At 39.0% G+C, this 22269-nt stretch overlaps 1 non-coding gene across 1 annotated transcript; it reads right to left on the reverse strand.

Annotated features, from left to right (window-relative positions):
• Positions 1-487: 487 nt before the first annotated feature.
• LOC145633493 (small nucleolar RNA R71) lies at positions 488-594 on the reverse strand. Its single transcript, XR_014112816.1, has one exon. It is a non-coding gene; the product is annotated as a small nucleolar RNA R71 (small nucleolar RNA).
• Between the last annotated feature and the right edge of the window lie 21675 nt (positions 595-22269).

Consider the following 22269-nt stretch of genomic DNA (forward strand, 5'->3'; position numbering starts at 1 on the left):
GAATTTCTACAAGCAAATCCTGGCGGGTTCTGGTGATAATAATAATCACCGAGACCCTCCAACTGATTCTAGCGATTCAGAGGTATCTTCAGATCCAGAATCAGAGATGGCGGTTCCTAAGAAGCTTAGTGATTACTCACAACCAAAGCTTACAGATTTTCCACACCTTACTCCCACTCCAGCTCTTGATGGGGTACAGTTTGAGATTAAACCCCAATTGATAACGATGATAGAAAGGAAGTAATTTAGTGGAGCTAAGGGTGAAGACCCAAATCTTCATATTGAAGACTACTGTCAGTACTGTAATACCATTAGGCAAGCTGGGGTCACACAAGACCAAATCAGGGAGATTCTCTTTCCTTTCTCTTTAAGTGGAAAAGCCAAATTATGGTTTAATGGTTTAAATAGAACTGCACTTGGTATACCTGACTGGGAAACTCTTATTTTGAATTTTTATAACAAATATTATCCTGTAGGGAGAACAACTGTACTACGGAGTGCTATTTAGAACTTTGCTCAAGAGGCCGATGAAACTTTATATGAGGCTTAGGAGAGGTTCAAGGATCTACAAAGAGAATGCCCCAACCATAATTTGGCACAATGGCAGTTGATCCAAGCCTTTTACAATGGGATTGGAAATTCATCTAGAATAATATTGAATTTTGTAGCTAGTGGGAGGTTTATGAACCTTAATGTTGATGATGCAGGTCAAGTTATCTAAGATATGGCGATACATAATTCTCAATATGGGAATCGTAGAGGCTTTGCTAACAAGGGGAAGCATAGTGTTGACTCCGTATCCTTTTTGCAAGCTCAATTATCCTCTATCTGCCAAAAACTAGATAATCTTAGTACTGCAAATGTAGCTAATGTTTCTGTAATGAATAATAATGCTAATGATGCTTTCTGTGAAAATTGTGGAATTTTAGGTCATTGGGAGCAAGATTGCAGGAGTTCCGTGGAGCAAGTCAATGCCTTTCAAGCTTATAGGCAGAACAACCGATACTCCAACACCTATAATTCTAGGTACCAGAATCATCCGTACCTTTCCTACCGGAGCACCAATGTTCAAAATCCACCACCACAAGAAGAATCACAGGCGCCATAACAAACTCAGCAGAAATATTACCACCCCAATGCTGGCCAGAAGAACCAACCACAACAACCCTCCTTATCTTCCAACCCTGCTCAGGTAGAAATTAGAGCGATGCTGGCTAATATGCAGAAGCACATGGAGAGTAGAGATGCCCAAATTGATTCGATCCTAGCACATAATAAAATTTTAGATAATCAAATTGTGCAAATTTCTGCTACTCTTCAAGCCCGTCAACAGGGAGCCCTGCCAGCACAGCCAACCAGGCCTACGGATCAAGCCTATGTAATTATTCTAAGGAGTGGTTCACACTATGAAGGGCCCCCTATGCCCAGAGATGTTGAACATGTTTTATTAAATAATGCTTATCTTGATCCCATTAAACCTGACAATGTAGATAATAGCCCTGCAAGGCTAAAGAGTAATACTAATATATCTGATTTTACATTGCAGGGTACGACTCCAGGGAAGGTGGCAACTCCATATAAGAGCAATAATGCGCCAAAGCCAATTATCAAACTTCCATTCCCCAATCGTCACTTGAAAACAAATTTGTATAAGCAGTTTGGTAAGTTTCTAAAGATGGTAAAAGATTTGCAGGTAACAGTTCCCTTCACTGAATTAATTACACAAATTCCTGCATATGCAAAATTTATGAAAGAAATATTGACAAGAAAAAGGTCTATTAGTGACGTAGAGACAGTAGTTTTCAATGCAGAATGTAGTGCCGTACTTCAAAATAAATCTCCGCCTAAACTGAAAGATCCGGGTAGTTTTTCTATCTCGTGTCATATTGGCAATCTAATGATTGATAATGCATTGTGTGATTTGGGTGCTAGCGTTAGTGTTATGCCATTGTCTGTGTGTTCCAAGTTAAATATGGGTAAACTAAAAGCTACCAATATTACTCTACAAATGGCCGACCGTTCTTTTAAATACCCCTTAGGTGTTTTAGAGGATGTTCCTGTTAGAGTAGGTAAATTTTATATACCTGTTGATTTTGTTGTTCTTGATATGGTTGAGGATATGCAAACCCCAATTATTTTGGGTAGACCATTTCTTAACACTGCAGAAGCAATTATAGATGTGAGATGTGGAAAATTGACACTATCAGTAGGGGATGATAAAGTTATTTTTAATCTTAATAATACCCCTAAAATCACCATGATAGAGGAGAAGTGTTTTAGTGTTGATGTGGTTCAAAATTATTCTAACAAGCCCCAAGCTCTTGTAAAAGATCCCTTGGAGGCGGTATCTTGTGTTGCATCCTTTACAGATGAAATAGACAGATGGAAAAATGAAGTTGATGCAATAGAAAGAGCCCTCTACACTATCGGTCTTGGCTTCGAAGATGAGAAGGTGGAATTAAACAAGCAAGTTGTGGAAATTGAGCCTACGGTAAGTGTTCCGCCAGATCGAGTTGCAAATACTAAATGTAGTGACAATTTTAAGAAACCATCGATCGAAGAGGGATCTTTAGTGCGTAGCATTGAAGTACCCCCAGTCCAAGTCAAGGAAGATCCACCGGAAAAGAAGAATTGGCGTCCTACAGGGTATGTCAGGAAGCCGCGTCGTGGCCTAAACACCGCTCGACCGGGTGAGAAACCACACGACCAAGCGTTAAGCCAAGGGTCCTAGTTCTTGTACTTGGTACAAAGGTCGTGCGGGACCTAGATAAACCAGCGCTTTGCGGGAGGCAACCCGTATTTTAATGTTTTTTAGTCTAGTTTTTCTTTCTTTTTCTTGTGAGAGGAGAGAGGAGGGAATTTAATGAGTCCTATGAGTTTTTGTACAGGTTTGAAGGAAAAGAGTTAGCCAAAATTGAAGAAAAGAAGGAGGACAAAAATTGTCCATGTTATCTTCAGGCCCGATCGGGCGAAGATCGCCCAACCGGGCGCGAGAGTGAGGTTAGAAAATCAGGAATTTTCGCCCGATCGGGCGAATGCCGCCCGACCGGGCGCGAAAATTTGACGTATACGGACATTTTTACCGCCCTATCGGGCAAAGGGCGCCCGACCGGGCGCGAGAGGAGAAGAAAATTTGGGCATTACTTAATCCTGGGATTAGAAGATGTGTAATTGTATAACATTCAAAAAGCAAGTAAAAAAAAAAAAGCAGAAAAGCAACAATAAAATAATGTCTAAGGGCAAGTGTTCCAATGTCTTTGATACAAACACGTCTCGAATTGCGTCTCTCATCGAGTGCTTGGTACCGTGCCTGAGAAACATGAATGCTAAAAGAGTGATGGACCGTATAATCTGAGATTGCCCGCATTGATCCAAAAGGAAAAAAAAAACAGCAAAAAAAAAGAAGAAAAAATGAAAATAAACTTGCAAAATTCAAAACAAAAAAAATATGAAAAATAAAACTTGCAAAGTCTAATACACAATTGCATATCTTAGGGACTTCTCTCGGGTCTTGAGCCTTTTGACCCTTTCTTCCTTAAACCTTCAGCTTAACCACCTTACAACCCTTGAAAACCACTTTGAGGTGTACACACACTTGTGTAAAGTTCCGTTAGAGCTACGGATACGTAGGCAACCTCATATTAAGGTGCAGCCACATTCATATTCATATCCATGCATGATCGAGTCAAAGAATATCCAATGCTTATCTCTATATCCCTACCCATTTAAAGCTAGACTTGGGGGCTTGAACCCACATCACATTAGCTTACCCATCCTAAAGAGTCATCATCTTTGACTCTTCACACATATGTAATTGAAAATCACGCCTAATAAGATAATTTGGACGACCGGTTTAGGTTCCTTTTTAATCACGCCTAAAACATCGTGATCACTTAAATTAACAACAAGATTAAAAAGGAACCTAAACCGGTCGTCCAAATTATCCTATTAGGCGTGATTTTCAATTACATATTCCCTTTAAACATGTAATATGGTGATCATAAAAATAATAGAATAAACATTAATATTAGAAGAAATTTAACCATAATATCGTTAGTCAAATTAAATATAAAATAACCTAATCATGATGATATGCTAGCAACAAGAATAAAAATAAGAGTAATTAAATGATTAACTACTCACTTTCCGACATTTCCTTGAATTGCTACATCATGAATAAACTGTTAGTAACTTCAATAAAAATATAAATCAAATGAAAATTAAATTAAATAAATGTATATTTGATTTGGTCCAAATCCTCAGTTAATTATACCTTTCATGCCTTGGTTTAAGTATAGAACTTTGGGTATTGTATGAACTCCTTGGAGTGCTTAATTAGGGGAAGTATTTTTAGAGAATAGGGTGGCTAGTATTTAGGCTAAAAAGGGAGAAGAGAATTAATTTATGATCAGGCTTGTTGATGATTGGAAAAGGGGAGATATGACCTCTATTTATAGAGAAAAAAAAGAGGGGTCAAAGAATTAAGAAAAGATAAGAATTCAAAGGATAAAACTCTTGCGATAGACAGCAGTTTTTGCGGTTTTTGTTTTTATCATATCTTTTGATCCAGAAATCGAAATAAGATGAATAAGATATTTTTGGAAAGCTCTTGAAGTCTAATTTCTAAACCAATTGTAATCAGATTAAAATATTTTATATAATAAAAGATATGGCTGAAATAGTGAGATGGTGTCAGTTTTGGATAGAGTTTGACATTTTATTCATATCTTTTTCGTTATAACTCGGAATTGATATTATAATATATCATTGGAAAGATAATTTCAAGGGCCATCCAACCATATAAAATTTGGATAAAAATATGAGGCACGAAAATAATATCTGTCTATCTTTGAATGTCTTTCAATTCGAATAAAATTATGACTTTCAAAAAGAAAATTTTTATTCAATTTTAAACTCTTTAATCTTATCTTTTCAAAAAGGATAATTAAGATCTTTTAGAAAATTATAGAAGTTTCTAATTAATCTTAATTGGTTTAGGAATTAGATTAAATCATTTGGACCCTCCACATGATCATTGGGTCGTAGTTAAGGTGGACTTAGGTTCGGTTTGGGCTCAGTTTAATATTTTGGCCATAACTTATTCGTTATAACTCGTATTTGGGCTTATAATATATCGTTGGAAATCTATTTTAAAGACCCATAAAACTATTCAATCATTGGAGCCAGATTATGGACAAAAATAAACTGGATTAAACGTTTTTATAAAAAGGACACGAAATGAATGATTTTAAAGGACACGAAATGAATTATTTTGGGTTTAAAGGCACGAAAAGAGGAAAATAAGTTATGGTTTGGGGAAATGGGCTAGAAGTTGGGTTGGTTTATGAAATGGAAACATGGATTTAAGCAATCCAAGATTAAATACTCAACCCGACCAATAATGGCGGTGAAAGGTTGTTCATCACCGGGTTTGGTTTTGGGGAGACATTTTTTAAGTGTCAACAACAACCAAATCGCCCGATCGGGCGAAGCTCGCCCGACCGGGCGCGAGAGCGGCAAAGAAATTATGCCCAAGTTGCCCGACTGGGCGACAGCTCGCCTGGCCAGGCACGACACCACCGTGCTTCTTTTCTTCTTCTCCTTCTTCTTTCTTTCTTCATTTCTCTCTAAGTTTTCTTCTCCATCTTTTACCCAAATCCAATAATTTTTTACATATTCTTAATCCTCTCTTCATCCTCTACAATCCTACATAAAAATTTTCAAGTTTCAATCAAATATTTTTCATACCCATTTTTTCTACTATGGCTTAAAAGAGGGCTCGATCAATTTTTGGGAGGAGTTCTAGTTCGAGGGAGGAGTACGATCCAGATTTGCAACTATCCTATTGGACAACAATCCGAATTGCTAGCCAGGAGAAAAAGGAATGGCTAGAAAACCTTGCCGGGCAGGAGGTAATTCCTTCACGGTGGTTACACCGCCCTACTCTTGAATGTTATGGTTTATATGATTTTGTTAAACGATTTTTGAATGATATATGAGTGAGAAAATTCGTTGACATGCACTATCCTACATACCGTGAATTAAAATGTGAATTTTTGTCTTCTTTGATAGTTATAAATAGTAGAAATAGACCAAACTTAATTTTTAGGTTGAATAATAGGAATATTAGTTTGACATATGTTGAATTTTGTAAATTATTTGAATTGAACTCTGAATTACCTTTCTAATGGCATGCTGATTATAAAATGGGTGATATTTATCATGCTTTGACTGGTTTACCGACCCCTAACCCCCAACATGCTAGTACAAAACCTATCCATCACCCTATCCCAAAAATCTGGCAAAGATTTGCAGGATTGTGTTTTCTTGGTAGGAACGAGCCTCATAACGCCCAAACCAACGAACTAGCTGTTATAGGACACTATGTGTATGGGTTTGGTAAACTGAACATAGGTAGATACATCATCCACCACCTAAGTAGACATGCCACAACCAGTACCTAGTCTCGTACCCCAATTCGTATAGGAGGCCTTATCACTAGGATAATAGTTAAAAAGGCCGATTTTGTTGAGAGTGGACCCCACCATATGACTAAATGTGGACCGGATACCTATATGACTGCTAGGTATTTTGAGGAAATGGGTTGGGTACGGTTGGATAGTGAGCAGACCCCCCACTGGTGTATTAGGACTGGGACCGAGCAGCCATTGCCCATCTTTTCCCTACCTAGTCCTAACTTGACCGCCTTTCCCCCCGGGTAAGCGTCCTACACGTACGACCTTTTAGTTTCCCATGCTAGGGAGCAAACACCACCAGTACCACCACCAGTTCCACCACCCCAACCTGAGCCCGAGGTAGCGCTTTCACCACCTCGCATGTCTCACTCTGTCCCCCATGTTGACTCTGACCCAATTTGGGACCTTTAGAGTATAGGTCAGGCTTTAGGCCGTATTGAGCATTTCCATACTGACCTTAGGAGGATGGTAGGCTCCATTGACCATTGGTTAGGGTACCTTGAGAGGAACCAGGGTAGAGCTCTCTACCCTATGAATGATGATTATGCTAGTCGGGGCAACATCCTTGACGATGCCATTTACCCTGACTAGTTTCAGCCTCCACCCCAGGGATACGATAGGGATCCCACTGCCCATGGTATTTATACTGACTATTCTGCATTCCATGGGTACGACTAGGATATTCCTTTCGGGGGACCGGCGGGGGGGGGGGGGGAGTTTTCACGCTGATTATTTTGGTGGTAGCTCTTCTGGTGCAGGTGGTGCAGGTGGAAGTGGAGGTGGAGGTTTCGGCTCCATGAATGAGGATGATGAGGACTAGCTATGCTGGGCTAGTTCCCGAGCCAATGAGGACATTGTCTGATTCTGGCTTGGGGGAGATTTTGGATTTGGTATCTTTCTTTTTCTCTTTTCTTTTGTTTTTGGTGTGTTTTCTTAGTTTAGATTTATTGCTTTCTAGGTTAGTTTTATTGCCTTCTTATATGAAAAAATACAAAAAATAGAAAATAAAAATAAAATCCAAAAATATGTTCCAATGAATTGTAAATCATGCTTCCCTGTGCCCCATACTTGGAAAATATTGTTTTGATTCTTGGAAAATGATGATAAGCATTGTGGATTTGTTGATCATGATTTGAATTTTGATTTCTTAGATGTCCTAACATGCGTCCATTTTGTCCAACTACTTGTGAATATAGTGCTTAACTAGTTGATTGGTTAGGAATGTGTGATAGTTCCTGGTATGTCAAGGAATTTGAGTATTGATTTGCAACTATTAGTAATGTTTATATGACTCATTATTATGCACATTGTGGAGGACGAAGGCATTTGTTCTTTTAGGTGGCCTTCAGATGATTTAGATACATTTGTTTCTGTAGGGAATATTTGAAGCATTACCCCTAGCTCGAACCCCACTGTGATCATACACTAAAGTACGGTGGCGTCCAAAGGGAAAGAAGATAGAGCAAAAGAGTCGCCAACAAGTTTTAGGAACTTGTAAACCGTTCACGAGGTGAAGGTTACACCCCTTAACGATCCAGGATATCGTCAACTCCAATAGGTCTGGAACCATGACTGGTAGTTTGGGGATGAAGGTGCAAATCCAACCTAAAAGAGATTGAACCTGCCCTAATAATAGGCCTCTAATTTATTCTGATCGTATTCATGTGCGCTTTCTGACTAACATGCAATCAATAGGATTAACCCTAAACCTATTTAATCTATGTTGGTTGCATTTTAATGCACAAATAAAACTATTATTGGCGATCACTTGAATTATAATCACATTAACCCTAAACAAGATTATTAATTATCTTATTAAGCGTGATTACAAGTACCAATTCCCTTTAAACATGCATAAAAGGCGTGATAAAGCAATAACAATAAAATATAATCAAGCAACATAATATTCATAACAATCATAATAATAATAATCATCATTAAAATAACCATGTTAAAGCATAGTATTAATAGCAAGATCCTAGGCATGATACTAACAAGATTAATAACAAACCCTAGCATATCACTAAGCAATAAAACTCAAATATTTAGCCCTAACATGATACTAACAATCATAAATATTAGGAAGAATATAAAAGGCATCATACTTTTAATCATACTTGATATTAGAGTTACCCTAAACATGATACTAGGAAGATCAAAACACCCTAACATGACGCTAGGAATCATAATAACGACCTAAGCATGATTTCTACATCATAATATCAATAAAAAACCATTAAAGCACTTACTTAGATGACTCGTATCTCATTCTAATGACAAAATACATGATGAGTGTCGTTTATGGCACTCATAGGGTAGTCTTTTAGGGTTATTTCTTTCCCTTTTTCATGCTTTCTTCTCTTATTTTTGGTCCTTTTTCTTTAGGTTTCTCTTTCTCCTCTTTTCTTTATGGTTCTCGTGTTTTCCTCGTGTTTTCCTTTTATTTGGCTCTTTTTCCTTTTATTTCCTTTCTTTGTTTGCTTGTGTAGGTATTTGGAGAATTACCTTTGCAAAGGAATCGAGTTGGGGCCCTAATGATCAAGTAAGGAAGAAGCATTTGGCTAGAGAGGGCTTAGAGAGGCCTCGGAGAGGTTTCCAAGGTATTTCCAGCAGGCCGCGGGCGCGGGTCAATAGAGCCGCGGGCGCGGGCTTAAGAAGAGCAAATTGCAAGATTTTGGCAGGAGCTTCCCGCGGTTGCCCCGCGGGCTCTCCGCGGGCGCGGGAAATCTGGAGAGGGCTCTCCATCTCAGAGAGACCGCGACCCCCTGATTGAGTTTTGGGAGCAGGGGATTAGCCGCGGGTGCAACATCTTTGGCCGCGGGCGCGGGTCTATCTTGCCGCGGGCGCGGGTGCTGCCCAGAAAGCCCGCGGAGGGTTCCGTACCCATTTCTCCGCGGCCGCGGATTCATCGAGAGAGACCGCGGGATTTGCCGGTTTCTTCTTTACCTATAAATAGAATTGTAATTCCTTTTTGAAACCAACTTTTTGATGATATTTTATTTGCTTAGTTTTAGGGAGATAATTTAGAGAGAAGTTAGAGAGAAGTTCTTGGTTTTGGATTTGTAACTCAACATTTGATCAATCAAGTTTGGATTTCTTCATTTTCAATCATCAATATTAGTGAGAATCTTTTCCTTCTTTCATCTTTTACTTACTTGCTATTTGATTTTTTCTTGTTGCTTGTTCTTCTTTGGATTTGAATTTGATATTGTTGAATATTTTGATTTCTCTTAGATTTTGATATAGAATGAAGATTAATGCAATTTCTAGTTATTTGTTCTTGAATTTCACCATGATTAGTGAGTAGATTAGTTGCTAGGGAAAGGGGGAAGCATGTTTGATTAATGAAATTGCTAGTTGATGCTCTTTGATTGATTGATTTGTTGCAATTAAATTGGTTGACATAGTTTTGCATGTGAATGATTAGACTAGGAGTGATCAACCTATAAGATTAATCTAGATTGCATTGCAACTCTTAATGACATGAACAATTGAATTGAAAGTTGCTCTAACTGATTGGGTTTGCTTGTGATTCTTCTTGATTTGCCTTTCATAGTGACACCTAGATTGGCCTATAGGAGATAGCATTTGAACTCTCTTCATTGCTACTATTGTTTGTCCATTGCACTACTTGAATTAATTGATTGAGCTCTAAATTAGCATTATCATTGAACTTGCATGTGGAACCCATATCCCTAGTGTTTAGACCTTTGTGTTACTTGATTAGACTTGTTTTAGTTTACCGTAGTGCCAACCATAATCTCAACTCCATCTTCGAGGTAGATTGACTTAGACTCTAGTTTTCATCATTGCATTCCCTAGGGATCGACCCTTAACTTGCCCTATATTCATATAAGGTTGGTTAGGTGTTTACAAATTTTGTTTGACTTGGGGGAAGGGTAGATAACGACATAAATTTTCCTCTTGACAATACACGCGTTAGTAACTTCAAGGAAAATAATAATCAAACAATTAAATTAAATAATTGAAAGAGAGATAAAAATAGTAACTTCAAGGAAAATAATAATCAAACAATTAAATTAAATTTAACCGTACAGGAGGATAAAATCGTATTTTCCCAAAAACACTCTTTTATTCTGATTAAAATTCCAAAAAGTCAACAAAAGTCAATTTAACAATGCTAATTGAATTAGGAATGAAAAGAACCTTCTAGAAGAATCTAGAAGACTAAAACCAATCCTAATTGCATTAGGAATTATAAATCCATCTTAGGCCCTCCTCTAGATCATTGGGCCGCATATAAGGCTCAAACCGGGCCCAGTTTAGTAATTTGGCCATAACTTCCGCATTATTCATCGGAATTGGGCTTATTATATATCATTGGAAAGCTCTTTTCAAGCCCCATCCAACTACACTATTATTGGACCCTTGCTATGAACCAACCAAACAAGATTGGCTGTTTTCTTAAAATAGGTTTCAAAAAAAGAGAGAAAAGAAAAGAAATTAAAACTATCCGCAACACTATACTTTCCACACTTTCACTTCATTCAATTATGATTTGACGTGAAAGGTATTCATCACTTGGTTTGGTTTTGGGGAGACACAAATGGGTGTCTACAAAAGCCCCCACTTTGACTGAGTTTGGAGAAACGGAAGTTTCAAAAACAAAAGTCAAAGTATCGATAGGGACGGAGAATGATTTAGAACGTTCTGCGATCCTAAACCACTCTTGTAACTCCGATACCTGCAAACTAGCGTTAGTTAAACAGATAAAAGAGTTAAGAAACACGTATCTTTCACCGTCGAGCACACGTCTCTGTAGTAACCGATTTGCTGCCGCATTGCTGCATTTTTGTATTTTTGACGACCTCATGCAAGTTAGAGAATGCCGCCTGAAGACTGCTACGCTCGTGACTGCCTCCAATTCCGCTATGATAGACTTCTGCAAGCTAGAGAACCCCATCAAAGATTGCTTCGCTTGAAACCACCTTCTAGCATTTTGTGACCATCTTTCGCAAGCCAGGGATCACGACCGAAGACAACTTCACTTGAAATCACCTCCAGTTGTTTGTGACAACTCTCTACAAGCTAGGGAAAGTTGCCGAAGATATCCTCGCTTGAAGCTATCCTTATTTATTGCGATAATACTCCAAGGAATATTACCAAAAACCCACGCTTGTCGATCTTTAAAAGCTCGCTTGAACTTTGCTTCCGTTATGCCAGTACGTCGGCGCTTCTGCTGCTTTTGAACCTGTATGTCAGTGTCTTTCGCTGAATGAACCAGTATGTTGGTGCCTTGCTACATGAACCATTATGTCGGTGCTTTGCAATGAGCCAATGATTAGGCGCTTTAAGCTAAGTGAGACGATCATTCATCAGGTCGATCACTTTATGTAATTGTAATCAAGCCGATTACTAAAATCATGTCAAATTGCTTATAGGGGTTAACTGGTGTACCAAGGAACCCAAAATATATTGCAAGAGGTTGGAATAACCGCACTGAGTGGTTGGACAGTCTATCGCCACTGAAATATTGCTAGCGCCGCATATTTGGCTGTAGCGCCAGACGCTGGTACTAGCGCCAGGAGCTAAGCCTTATCGATTGGCACTAAGGTTAGTCGCTTGGCGCTAGAGTCAGGTTTTCCATAAATACCCTTCTCTTCTTCATTTCCGCTGCTGCTACTCGTATTTTCACTCGAGAATCACTCAAAACTTCATTTGGCTCGTTCTTGCTCGTTTCTCAACAGAATTCGCTCAAATTTGTTGCAAATCAAATCTTATTCTATCCATTTTCCCGATCTATGTAATTTTTCTTCAAACTCACCCTGGTTTTAATGAATTTTGCACATATTTGTTCACGAATTTCTTAAAAATTCGAAACTTAAATTGCTTAATTCTCTTTGTTTGTCAAATTTTATGCCATGAAATTGCTTGATTATGTTTATATATTGCCTTGGGAGTAATTTGAGACTTGTTTGACTCAATTTGGTGAAGAAACGAACAAATCACCATTGTTGGACCTCTTAAGGTCGGGAAGACAATGTTGCTTGTTCTTGACGTTGTTGCAAGCAATTCTTGTCCAATTTGTCACAATAATTACTATAGTATTGGAAGAAATTGTTTGAATGCTTGAAAAATGTCGTATATGCTCAATTTGAATTTGTGCTCTGTTTTAGTAATACGTACTCTGTTTTTTTGCGAACATAGTATCATGCGGATAGGTGAACCTTAGATACTATAGAACCTTAATTTATGATAATTTTTAACAATTTAGCATGGTTAGACAGCGAGGTTCGAGTTCACGGTCCCGAGACGTTCAACGGGAGCACGAGCCCGTAGAGGACGATGCCGACCCGTCCACTTCTCTCGGACGACTCCCTGAGTGGGATGAGCGGCCTCTGTAATTCTCTCCTGTTCACCACATTTCTGAGAGGGTGCGACGGGGTATCACAGTTGGTAGGACGCGCTGCCATGGTTCAGGTTGCGACACCTTGGGAGACCTGTACAAGATGTACATTGCCAATGATGGAGAGGCGAGACTTCTATGGGAGTCTTACGGACTGGCTGCGCTTTACGAGACCTCAGAGGCTATGATTGCCTCTAGCGGTGGTCACCATGTGGTTCGTGCTCTGGTGGAGTTCTTTTGGGACACCACCAACATATACCACTTTCCTTGGGGTGAGAAAATGGTCACCCCGACCAACTTCAGTCTCTTTACGGGACTGGAGTTTAGCTCTGTTGCGCTGCCGTTTGACAACGAGATCAGCGTCTTTTCTCCCGAGGTCGAGGAGCTCTTGGGTCCGATTGCTGGTCGGGCTCGTGCTGAGGTAGAGTCGACCCGATTCAGTGCGAAGGGGATTCGCCGTTCGACTATAGCAGCGGCTTTTGATGACGATGCAACCACCCGAGAGCAGCGGGTGCGCATCTTTGTACTTATCTTGATGTCAGGGATGTTTTCCCCTGACAAGGGTAGTAGAGTGCTGCTTTACTACCTGCCCGCAATCCGTGATCTACACTTGATCGGGAGTTATGACTGGGCCAGCTTGGCCTATGCTGACTTCATCCGAGCGTTACGAGACTCGTGTCGACACCGGTCCTTCACGGGGAACATTGCTCTATCCGGCTTTTGGAGGGTCATAGAGGTATACTTTATATCCCGTAAAATTTATCTCTAAGCTTTGATTAGCAATTGCTGATAATTTTTGCCTTTTGTAGATCTGGTTTCACGAGTACTTTCCCTCAGTTGCGCTGGCGAGACCATCGCCGCGCAGGTTTCCAGTGAGTGTTTACTGGGGAAGCCGCCGTGCTGGGATGCCCACTGTTTACGTCCGAGATTGGATCATCTCGGTATTGTTATTTGTATATTTGGGTACTTTGCATTACCTTCGATAGATTCTTATCTGATAGGCGTTCTTTGCAGGAGCCTGACGTGCTGTATTGGCCGTGGGTTGGCTTGGTTATCCCTGGGCTAGCTGCGCAGTATACTGCTGAGCGTCGCTATTTCTTGGGGACATATGGAGCGATCGCGTATCTTGGAGAGAGGGTTGCTATTCAGCATTCCTCGGACACCTTTGTCGTTCTTGCGCCTCCACGACGTCACATGTTCGACGTCGTGAGGTTGGTGAGCATGTCAGAGAGCTGGTACCCCTTGGCGATCTTATACGATCCCTGGGCGGTGCTATGAGGAGGAGCTACTGCCGCTGTTAGCTCCAGTCCCTGTACTGGCTGAGGATGTGGCGGTATGATTTGTAGCTTTTACCTTTCGTTAAGTAGCCCCTAAGTAACATTTAATGACTTTGATTTGCTTTTGTCAGACTGAACCTACTGAGTTCGTGCCACCTCGTATGTCCATTCATTATCAGGGGACATACGGGCCGATTGAGCGCTTCGTGGAGCGGTCGATTCCTCGCCACTAGACTCGAGTAAGCTTAATTATTTGCAACTTTTGTCCATATATGTTATGCATCTTTATTGACTTTATTTTCTTGACAGTTCTCGCGCGAGGTGGTCACGGCGATGGCACGGTGCATAGATGCCTTCCGGAGCTAGCTCGTTTGGATGAGGAACGTGGCTACATGTCGCCGTGACGACGCCGTCGAGGAGGTAGTTTCCATTCTTATGTTTTTGCATTACTGCTTCTATTTTGCATGTTTATGATTTTAGTTTCTTTTGAAGGGTCAGCCCATTCCTTCTTCGTACCCGTACGAGACTTGAGGTGCGGAAGGAGCCAGCGAGGTCTAGCTCGAGATGTCGCCGCACTAGTTCTGGTGGTCGAGGCGATCGTTCTGAGACTGCCCGCACCGAGGCGGTAGAGGGCTCAGGCTCTTCATCTGAGGGTGCATATGCTGCGCCAGTGGGCCAAGGAGAGGCAACTTCGGCTCTTTGAGGTGGTGGGATGTACGAGGTCGACTCGTCATTGCAGCAGCCTCCGCAACCTGATTTTTCCGCTTCTCGAAGAGACCGGAGCTAGAGCTGGAGCTGGTAGAGAGGTTACTCCTCGTACGGTGCAGTTTTATGAGATGATGGGTGTACGTCCCCCGGCGCCGTAGTTTGTTCCTGTGCTTTTTATTTTATTTTGACTTTGTATAGAACTTTGCCTCTATTTGGACTCTTTATTTAGGTATGCTTGTATATACATATTACTTATGAGTTTATTCAGTATTTATTTATTATTTATTATTTTTTCATTTTTTAATGTGCATGTTTGTGTGTGCAAAGAATTGTGAAAATTAATTTTGCGCAAAAATTCCGTCATTTTTATTATTGATGGAGGGTGTCCGACTTTCTCCCCCAAAAAGAAAAAATGAAAAAATAAAAGTAAAAAAATATTGGATTTATAAGAACTTAGAAGTTAAGTGTAAATAAAATCTGAAAAATAATATAATTAATACAAGAGTTATATTAATTAAGAAGAAGAAATAAATAAAATTTAGAAAAAAGGAATAAAAAAGAACGTAAAGTCATTGGTCAGACTCGAATCAGGCCAAAAAATGCGGTTTTTGGGAAGCTCGTATAATAAGAAACGTTAGCGCCACCTGGCGCCACGCGTTTTGGTGTAGCATTAGGCTTTACGCTTAGCGTTTGGCGCTAGGCTTTGGTGTCAGGTGCTAATATTTGGCGTCTGGCGCTGATGAGCGCTGACTCCGAATCCTTCCCAGATTAAAACTGCGCCGATTTTTTATATAAATAGCCCCCTGCCCAGCCGATTTTCTTCATAATTTCAGTAGATTAAATATATTCTTAGCTTTTGAAATAATAATCATGTCTCTAGTCTCTAAAAGTTTTACCAACTTCACTCATGAATGGTGTCGGTCTCTTACTGCCAAGGAGAGAAAAGAGTTAGATGTGTTTCACATGGGGGGTATTTATGGTGTCAAAAGGTGATTTAGACTTTATTCATACCGCTCTAGAATATTGGGATGTGGATACTCATTGCTTTAGATTAGGGTATGATGAAATTAGCCCTTTGCAGGAAAAATTCGGTGCTATTTTAGGCTTCCCTGCATTAGATCTTGTAGTAATCCCTAGAATAAACGAATATTAATATAAGGATTTGGAACATTTCTTCAATTTAAAGGACAAAGATCTAACAAAAATAGTAGATGATAGCATAGTTAATTTGAAAGAATTTGCCCGCCATTATTTTGATATACCTTATTCTGAGTCTTTTCATGTTTATAGAAGAAAAGCTTTTCTTTTTTGCATGCTTAATCAATATCTTCTCACTAGTGGTAAAACTAATGAGGGTCCAGCAATCATATCAACTGTTTTAGAGTAGATAGAATATGGGAGAAATCCAATGCCATTAATAGTTGGAGAGACTATGCTTAGTCTTGACGAATTAAAGAAGAATCCAAAAGCGCCTTTTCGGGGCTCTCTAATTTTACTACAGGTAGAAAAATAATATTTTTTATTACAGAAATCAAAAACATATTTTTGTATAGTAATAATAATTTATTTGCATTGAATTTTTTTTTTACAGATGTGGCTAATGGAAAGACTAGAATTAATTAGTCCTCTAGACAATATCGAGAAATACACTCCAAATTGCTTTGTGATAAAGGAAGAAACGCTTCTCTAAGATGGGGCGCCACGAATGGAAGAAGGTTCTTGCAATTTTTCCATCAAGTGGGTCATCCCTTGGTGGAAAATAGAAAAGATGGTTGGTGTCAACAAGCAGCCTTTCTGCCGTCTTCCAAGCTTGTCCCGAATGAATTTTTATTACCCCTGCAGGGTAAAAAGACAGTACGACCTACTTCAAACAATTTCTTCCGGGGATCTTCGTCATCCCTATGAGTTCCCTATCTCTCAAGAAGTAGACAAATTTGATACTTATTGGAGCGCTAGACCTTTATGGGAAGTGATTACCCAAAAGGTTCCTCCTTCCTTGCCCAATGATGTGAAAAGGTGGCTTCTTAAGAAACCTTCAAAGGACAAGAAGAAAAATCAGAGTAAAACTGATGTGAAGAGTCATCTAGGTGATAAAGTGATTCCTGTTAAGGAACGCTTGGGTGAAAGAGTTGAGTTCAAAACACCTACAATGCCTAAGAAGAAAAGCTCTGCGAAGGATAAAGGAAAAAAGGAAAGCTGACACTATAGAGAAGAAGGCTTGGATAAAAAAAAAACATGGGGTCATAGCTAAAGGAGAAACTATTTACTCAAAAATTGAATGTAGGTCCTCTAAAGGATGCATACTGGCTAAAGTTATGGATGAGGAAGAAGACGCAGATAAGAATTGGAAGAGGGCAGAGAAAGAGAAAAAAATTAAAAGCATTGCTTAACTTTCAATTATTAGACGTAGTTTTAAATTCAAAGTTAATTTATTTAGGATTTATTTAAATTCCATCAATAATGTAGATTATTTTATCAATGAGATTCAAGCTTTTTAATTAAATTATCTCCTTGAAATTTAATTTATTAAAGCAATGAAAATCAAAAATTTAATTTTCCAGAAATTTTTCCGAGTACGGAAGTCGAAAATTTTCCGAAAAACACCGAAATATTCCCAGATACTTTGTAGAAAATTGGCGCCGCGATTTTACAACTGGCGCCAGCTGCGACAGGGGTTGTCGTCTGGCGCTAAGGTTCAAGGGTTGGCGCCAGAAGTTTTCTTGTGACGCCGATATTTCGTCGATCTTCTTTTGAATTTTTTATTAAGTCTGGGATGCGAGGTTTGAAAAAAAAAGTAAAGTGGCCACACCCGTAAAGGGTTGCCTACGTATCCTTTCTTAAGGAATCAGGCCAAACGTAGCTCTCTTGAGTGTCCTACTAAAGTGATTATGGGTAGTTTTTTTTAAGTTGGTCAAGATTTGTCATGTTCGAGAACTCATTGCCATCCATGTCAGTTAATTTTGCTGCACCTCCTGATAAGATTGTTTTGACAATGTAGGGTCCAGACCAATTAGGTCTGAATTTTCTCCTTGGATCTAAAACATTTTTCCTTAATGCTTTTAACACAAAATATCCTGCTTTGATGTTTCTTGTCTTGACCTTCTTATTAAAATGCCTAGCCATACGAGTTTGATAACATTGAGTGTGATGTAGAGCTTCTAGTCTTTTTTCATCAATTAGAATTAGCTCCTCATATCTTGCCCTAGTCCATTCAACTTCATCGAGTTTTCTCTCTAATGCAATGCGTAGAGATGGAATCTCTAGCTCTACAGGTTGTACGACATCTATTCCATAAACCAAGGAAAATGGCGTATTTCCTGTTGACGTGCGATAACCCCACAATGCAAAGTGAAGTTTGTCAAGCCAATCCTTGTAATTTTCCGTCATTTTCTCGTTGATGGTCTTCAAATTTTTATTAGATGCTTCGACTGCTCCATTTGCCTGAGGTCTATTAGGAGAAGAATGATGATGTTGAATACCATATTTTTATAGCAATTCTTCACACTCGACTTGAAATTGAGTTCCATTGTCACTTATCATTTCATGTGGGACTCCATATCGACAAATAATATTTCTTTCGACAAAGAGTGCTACATGTTTTGCAGTGAGTTTGGTGTATGATTGTGCTTCGACCCACTTTGTGAAGTAATCAATTGTCACTAAGTTATATTCGTGACCTCCTGTTCCTGGGGGAGTGATTTTGCCGATGATGTCAATTCCCCATGTAGAGAATGGCCATGGCGACGTGTAGGTGTATAGTAAAGATGGAGGAACATGTTGTAAATTAGCGTAGATTTGGCACTTAGGGAATCTTTTTACGTATTGATGGCAATCCCTATTTATTGTAGTCCAATAGTATCCTTCTCGCATTATCTTTTGGCTAACATTTTGCCATTTACGTGAGTTCAACAAATTCCTTCGTGGACTATCCTCATTGCTTTTTGAGCGTCCTTTTTTCCTTCACATAAGAGAGCTCGACCCTTATGTACCCTTTTGTATAGCTCGTTGTCTATTACGTATTGGGAAGCCAAGAGTTTAATGCTCGTTTTGCTCTTTTTTCAGCATGGGGAGGGTATTCTCCTTTGGTGACATAGTTGAGTATATCTGTATACCATGGTTCTTCTTCTTCTTCTTCTCCTTTGATCACTTCATCATCTTTTATAGCTTGAATGTAAACCGGTTTATGCCTTTTTTCTATAGTTAGAGGCATTTGCTCAATATCCGTAGGAATCCTAACCATTGAAGCTAGTCTTGCCAAGGAAAAAGCAAATTGATTTTCTTCTCTATGCAAATATGTGTATTCCACTTTCTTTAACTGATTAGTGAGGGTTTCCAAATAAGTTTGATAAGGGGCTAGGCTTTCTCTCCTTACTTTTCATCTTTTGGAGATTTGATTGATGATCAATGAAGAGTCTCCGAATATTCGTAATTTTTTCACTCCCAATGCCAAAGCTGTTTCAAGGCCTACCATGCATGCTTCATACTTAGCAGCGTTGTTAGTAATGTCGAAATCAAGCTTTATAGAGATTGGAACATGCTCTTCTTTGGGTGATACTAGTAATACTCCAACGCCACGTCCCTTTTGGTTTGAGGCTCCATCGAAGTACAAGGTTCAAGTATCATCTTCAGTGACCATCAAGTCTTCGTCTGTAAATTCATTGTCGTGTATTGGCGTCGAGTCTTCTATTGGAAAGTCTGCTAGAAAATCCGAAACCACAGATCCTTTGATAGCTTTTTGTGGCATGAAACATACATCGAACTGGGCTAAGTTGGCTATCCATCTTGATATGCGCCCATTGAGTGTAGATTTCTCGAATAAATACTAGAGTGGATCTAATCGGGAAACTACAAAGACTGTATGCACAAGCATGTAATGTCTTAATTTAGTTGTGGCCCACACCAATGCGAGACTTCTCAAGTGGTGTATAGCGTGCTTCATACTCGAGCATCTTTTTACTTAGATAGTAGATCGCATTTTCTTTGCCTTCTACTTCTTGTGCTAGCATGGATCCCATTGTCTCTTTGGTAACTGTTAAGTACAATCTAAGAGGTATTCCCGGAAGTGTTGGTGCTACTACGGGAGGATTTGCGAGATAGGCTTTGATCTTTTTAAAGGATTTTTGACACTCGTCATCCCATATCACGGGTACATTTTTTTAAGTTTCTTGAAAATTAGTTCACATATTGTTGTCAATTTTGATATGAACCTACTTATGTATTGCAACCGGCCAATAAATCCTCGAATTTTCTTCTTGATTTTGGGCGGTGGCATTGATATGATTGCCTTGATCTTGGTTAGGTCTATCTCTATTCCTCTAGAGCTTATGACATAACCCAAAAGTTTGCCTGAGGTGACTCCAAAAGCACACTTAGATGGATTCAGCCTCATGTTGTATTTTCTCAGCCTTTCGATGAATTTTCTCAAGGCTATTTGATGGCCTGGGCGATCTTTTTATTTTACAATCATATCTTTCACGTATACTTCAACTTCTTTATGCATCATGTCATGGAGCAAGGCAGTCGCTGCTCGTTGGTAAGTAGCACCCGCGTTTTTCAACCCGAATGGAATTACCGTGTAGCAGTAACTACCCCATGGTGTTATGAAGGTTGTTTTCTCCATGTCTTCTTCCGCCATGAGAATCTGATTATAGCCCGCGTATCCATCCATGAACGAGAGGTGTAGGGAATAATTTTAAGCCTTAAATCCTACTAGCTCGAACCCCACTGTGATCATACACTAAAGTACGGTGGCGTCCAAAAGGGAAGAAGATAGAGCAAAAGAGTTGCCAACAAGTTTTTAAGGAACTTGTAAACCATTCACGAGGTGAAGGTTACACCCCTTAACGATCCAAGAGATCATCAACTCCATAAGGTTATGAAACAAATAAGGGTTCGGGGAAGACGGTACAAATCCAACCTAAAAGAGATTGAACCTGCCCTAATAATAGGCCTCTACTTTATTCTGATCGTATTCATGTGCGCTTTTTGATTAACATGCAATCAATAGGATTAACCCTAAACCTGTTTAATCTATGTTGGTTGAATTTAATGCACAAATAAACTATTATTGGCGATCACTTGAATTATGATCAAATTAACCCTAACAAGATTATTAATTATCTTATTAAGCGTGATTACAAGTAAAAAATTCCCTTTAAACATGCAATAAACGGTGATCAAGCAATAAATAATAAATAATCAAGAAACATAATAATAATCAATAATAATAATAATAATCATCATCATCATAATAACAATAATAATATTCATAATCATGTTAAAGCATAATAAAAATAGCAAGATCCTAGGCATGATACTAACAAGATTAATAACAAACCCTAGCATGTCACTAAGCAATAAAAATCAAATCTTTAACCCTAACATGATACTAACAATCATAAATATTAGGAAGAGAATAAAAGGCATCGTAACAATCATATTTAATATTAAATATAACCTAGACATAATACTAGGAATATAATAATAATACAAACATGATGTCTACATCATAATATCAATTAATCAATTAAAGTACTTACTTTGATGCTTCGTACCACTTTCTAATAACAAAATAAACATGTTAATAACTTCAAGGAAAAATAATAATCAAAGCAATTAAATTAAATAATTGAAAGAGAGATTTGGGACCAAACCCTCAGAAATTAAACCTTTCACGTCTAGGGCGAAGGCAACTTCGAATAAGGCTAGGTGTTTCTAGATCTTGTGAATGCGGAATTTTTGTATGAAAAAAAGTAAGAAAGAGATTGAATGAAAGAAAGAATGCTAAAGAATTAATGAAAGCTTGAGAATGAAGAGAATTGGTTGTCGGTGAATGTAGATGATGAATTGGTGAAAATTGGTGAATCAAAACGGAGTTTTTGATACGATATTTATAGAGAAAATTAGCCAAAAAAGATAATTTAACAAAACAGAGTCTGACGCTTAGAAAACAAGGTTGGCGCCAACATTGGCTAGCTGGCGCCAGCCACCAATGGCTAGCGCCAGGCGCCAATGGTTAGCGCCTGGCGCCAAGCCTGGTTCCAGGCGCCAATGCCTGGGGTTGGACGCCAAACTGGATTTTAACGCGTTTTCGAAAATCTGATAAATTTATCGTACTAGAAGATAAAATAATATAATTTCTTCGAAAATGCTATTTGATTTTGATTAAAACTCTGAAAAGTCAACAAAGTCAACTTATCAATGCTAATTAAATTAGGAATGAAAAGAACCGTCTAGAAGATTCTAGAAGACCAAAACCATTCCTAATTGCATTAGGAATGATAAATCACATTAGGCCCTCCCCTAGATCATTGGGTCGCACATAAAGCTCAAACCGGGCCTAGTTTAATAAATTGGCCATAACTTCCTCAATATTCGCCCAGATTTTATCCCTGTATTGGCGCCAGTAATTGGGGTTTGGCGCCTGCCATTGAAATCTGGC

The sequence above is a fragment of the Chenopodium album genome, chromosome 5, assembly GCF_948465745.1.
Source record: "Chenopodium album chromosome 5, dcCheAlbu1.1, whole genome shotgun sequence".
NCBI classification, from domain to species: domain Eukaryota; kingdom Viridiplantae; phylum Streptophyta; class Magnoliopsida; order Caryophyllales; family Amaranthaceae; genus Chenopodium; species Chenopodium album.